Source organism: Falco biarmicus, chromosome 3, assembly GCF_023638135.1.
Source record: "Falco biarmicus isolate bFalBia1 chromosome 3, bFalBia1.pri, whole genome shotgun sequence".
Classification (NCBI taxonomy): Eukaryota; Metazoa; Chordata; class Aves; order Falconiformes; family Falconidae; genus Falco; species Falco biarmicus.
The window spans coordinates 25,915,313-25,919,869 of NC_079290.1; the positions used below are offsets into that span (position 1 = coordinate 25,915,313).

At 42.0% G+C, this 4,557-nt stretch overlaps 1 protein-coding gene across 5 annotated transcripts in view; it reads right to left on the reverse strand.

Annotated features, from left to right (window-relative positions):
• The window catches only part of OXR1 (oxidation resistance 1), a 290,302-nt gene that overhangs the window by 78,700 nt on the left and 207,045 nt on the right, over window positions 1-4,557 (reverse strand). The gene's annotated exons all lie outside the window — the stretch shown is intronic.

Consider the following 4,557-nt stretch of genomic DNA (forward strand, 5'->3'; position numbering starts at 1 on the left):
AGCCCTTGCACGGCCCTCCCGCAGCGGCCTCAGCGCCCCGCATCCTTCAGCGGCTCCTTGTTCTGCCGCAGGACGCGCAGGGGGCGGCGGGCTCCCAGGCTGCTCCCGCTGCCGCAAGGCGGCCTGCCCGCGGCCGCAGGCGGCTGTGGGGGCTGTGGGGGCTGCGGGCCCTGCAGGGGGGAACCAGCGGGAGCGGCGGGCGCCTGGGTCTCCTTCCCGCCTCCGTAGCCGGGACGCTTGGGACATGGCGTCCTTTTAGTCTCGGGCAGGCTCATGGCCACCTGTGCGTCTTTATGAAGTTTGGGGTTTTGTGAAAGCTCGTAGGTTTGCAACCATGTGCTGCGAAGCTTTCTGCAAACTTCCAGCTTTCGTGTCTCGGCTTCCCTTTACTAAGAATCACTTAGATCAAGAGTCAAAGCAATCTCTTAAATCTTCTCACAGTCGTGGTGGCTATGAAGATGTTTTACCACCGTAACTGTAAAACAAGACCAGCTGTGGCACTGTGGTTTTGCTGTTCTGCTTTTGCTCACTCACTCAGACTTCCCTGCCATCTGGGACACCACCGCCCTTGCTGTGCCAACCTGGCATGTCCCCTGTCCTCCTCTGAGCCTTCGTGATGCTGATACCTGACTCAGCCTTTGAACTTGCTACGTCACTTTCGTCTTCCAGCAAAATTTAACTAGGAAATGCAAATGTTTCTTTATGAAAAGGAGGTTTGATTTGTGGTGTTCATCTGTACCACTCGCATTCTTTGTCCTCACAATTCTTGGAACTTTGAAGAAATAAAACCAGTTAGAACATGATCCAGCATTTTAACAGAATGAGAAATATCTAAGGCATTGAACCTCACGATTAAGATCTGCCTTATGATGTGCGTTCAGCACGTGTTGAGGCTGGAAGAACAGCCATATCATCGTATCTGCTACCTGTGCCATAGACCTTAAGAACGCAGAACTGTAAGCTAATGTGCTTACATTGTAATCAGAGTATGATACAATTATATGCTGCATCTAGCTGCAAATGAAAGCATTGTTTAATAAAAAATGCTCTTGTTGAGCCAAATCTATTGTGTACATGCAGAACAGAGGAACAAAGCGCTGAGCTATCTCAACTCCTATTCACTTGTAGCAGCTGCTCAATTAAATCAGAGTTTAACGTCAGCATTTTGGAGTGCTGATTTCTGAGGGTTACTTGATGTAAACGGTACACTCAAATCAACCTTTCTACTACTTAAATCAGTCTCTGCTCAGGAGATAATGATGTTCAAGCCTTTTTTTCCAAATAAAACCTCCTCACTGAAACATTAAAAAAAAATTTCAGCAAAATCAGCTCTCCTTCCCCCTCCCCAAAACCCACCAGTAGAAACGGATGTGTAATCTGTCTGTTCCAGGACTACCGAACAACTCAGAAACTGCAGAGTCACTGCATTGTTTAAGTGCCACTACATGTTTAGTTTATAAACTGTTCTGCCTGCCAGATCTGTCTTGCCCTAAACACTGTAATTAGTTTTCATTTCATTACAATGTTTCTGCTGTGAAGAAGTTATGGTTGGTCTTTTGCCCTGTTGATTCTATTTTAAGGTAAAATTAACCTATGTCTTTGCATCAGTCACGATTTTACAGCTGTGGTGCTCGGCACTTTTGAAACTTCGAGCTGGTTTATCCACCAGAATTCTAGCCACCATCATCAGTTATTGTACTGATGGCATGTTCTTCCTCGGCGGTTGTAAATAGTTGGGTTTTTTCCTCTTCCAAACCCATATTATGCAGCATTTATTATTATATTGCAGTGATAGAATTACAGATTCAGCCAATATTTTGATTAAGTATTCAAGGTAAATATTTTTATAACTATGAATTTATTACATTTTAGCTGCTTTCATCTGCTTTGTTCACAAATATGCTAAATGAAGTCTATAAATCATAAAATGATCAACTATTATTGCAATGTGATTTTCACAGTACTGAAAATCATGTCCCATACTCAAAGGCATCCATTTAGCCATTTAGCAATGTTGTTACTAAGAACAAATTCTTCAACTGAACTGTTCTAACTATGAAAACAAGATTTAGGTATCTGTGCTCATAAAAAGGTAACAGTACTCTTTAAGATATGTCACACTCACTGACCACTGATAAAATTTCAAGGCATTGAGGAAATACATGGTGAAGAATATAGTCAAAACTATACTACTTCAGTAGGCACCTTCAACACAAACAACCGGTAATACTATTAGGAGCTTTAAGATGCTGTTTCAACTTAGTTGTGCCATACCTATGATAGCAAGATTTTTGACAACAATCTCTCGTCCAAAACCTGACCTGGCTTAAATCTGTGTCTTTTACAAAATCTAATACACTGGGATTTAAGAGTATAGCCCAGGGGTCCTCAAACGGCCCCTCAGGGTCCTCAATCCGGCCCCCGGTATTTACAGAACCCTCCCAGTACCCCTGCTGGGGGCTGGAGGGGGAACCAAGCAGCCGCAGATGACTGCCTGCCTCTGCATCCGCGCGCCGGCCCCCTGGTTAAAAAGTTTGAGGACCCCTGGTATAGCCTATAGCCCACATTCCCATCTGAAAAGCTTTGCAGCATTCCTTAGCTTTTTGATTGGTAGGAGTAACATAAACACTACGTACAGAAGCAATGTGTGTCCCTTTTGTCATAAAACTAAACCAAGATAAATGTTCTACAGTTTTTCTTGATCAATATTTTTTACACTTCTATTGATCTTGAACATCTTTACAGAAACTTGATCATACTGCCTCTATGTCCTCAATGTCTAGAAACAACCAGTATTTCGCTGAGGTCGGCTAATAAGTTTGTATTTGATCTATGAATGTGCAACAAGAAACTCTCCTGGGTTTATTTTCTGGGCTGTGGTATCAGCGCAGGAAGCATATGTCTGTAACTCAGTCACTTAAAACTGGCCTTCCAAAAGAAGGAGCTGGTCCTGCCTGCTCTTAGTTGCTTCTGCTGGTTGCTGTGCTACCAGTATGAGCATGAGCATTCATTTGGCAAGTGAATGAACTGTGCAGTATTGCTGATCCATTTAAAAGTATCTTTTAGTTTAGTCAAAACTAACTAAATGTATTTATTTTGTTGTGGAGTTAATATTATCCCCAGTTAGATCTCCAGAACTGGTTGCGTTGTGTGTAAACACCTGTGGAAGCACAAGTTGCAAAACAGTGGAAGAGCCGAAACGGCTGGCAGAGAGGAAAGGGAGGGAGGAAGTTTCAAGCCAGCCTCTCGGTCTTCAGTGCCCGTGTATGTCAGCTCAAAGTGATTGTGAAACTGTGGCACAAGAAGAGATGCCTTCATATCACTATTACTCTCAAAAATACCTATAGTAGCTACAGAAATGTCTGTAGGCCTTTATGATGCAACACTTAATAACACATTATGCTAATCCGTTGCTGTCAATAAAGGCACAACCTGGTCTTGTAGCTAGATCCCGAAGTCCCAAACCAGAGCACACACACAGCTGCTTGAGCTGCATCCTAAAAGAACTGGTGGCGTAGGGAACTAAAAATAGGGATCAGTTTTAGTCAAATTGAAAAGGACACAATGAGCAAAGAATATTTCCAAGGTCTGAACACACAATTATACATACAAGTATTTCAAAGGAGACAAAAAAAAAAAAAAAAAAGATAAAACCACAGCAAATGGTAGCAACTGTCACAGCACTCCAGCAACTGGTAGTGACCTGTCATTTTTTGGGGGATGGATTTGTTGCTTGTGCAAATAAATGCAAATTGATGCAACTAGTCCAAGCAAAATGCCAGCAGATGCCGTGCAAGCTTCCTTAGCTCTTGGACAGTTCACATGCCTGGTGTACAGGACATAGGCCCCTTGCAGTTCATCTGGCCAAATTTCCACTGCTACCAAGCTGCAGGCAAAAGTACACCAGGCATTAACACAAAATTACTTTATTTTGTGAGAAACAAGGTTTGTACATACTTTCTGAGGTGAAAATCTTGATGTCAGTCATTTGGCAATCAGTCAGTGTTCATTTATATATACGCAACCTATACACAAGCATGTAATTTTTAAAGCTTGAATCAAATGCCTCATTTAAGCTTCCTTACTCCTGGAGGCACCGACTCTCATGTGATGCTATGAGGATGCTGTATGCCTTTGTTATGTATTCTAAATTACCATGTCTGGTCAAGACCCTACCATTTATATGGTTGCAAAACCTATAATAAGTGTCTAAAATAGGGATTTGAATTAGAACATGCATAAAAGCCTAGCCTCTCTCTTAATTTTTAATGAAACCTATTTTTAGTAAGGTAAAATAATTCAGGATTTTTTCTATTGAAAAATCTAAACTCTTAAGACACAGAAAAACAGACTGCAGTCTGTTTCCAACGCTGTTTCAGTAAAAATTAAATACAATACAGAATGCACATGCAGTCCCTAAAGGAGAGACTAGAGCTGAGGCATGCAGAACTCCCACATTCTCAGGCATATTTCCCTATGAGCTCACTAATTTGAATGATGAAGTATGGAAGTACACAGTTCTAGAACTAATAATGGTTGCACAGATCTATTTTTGTG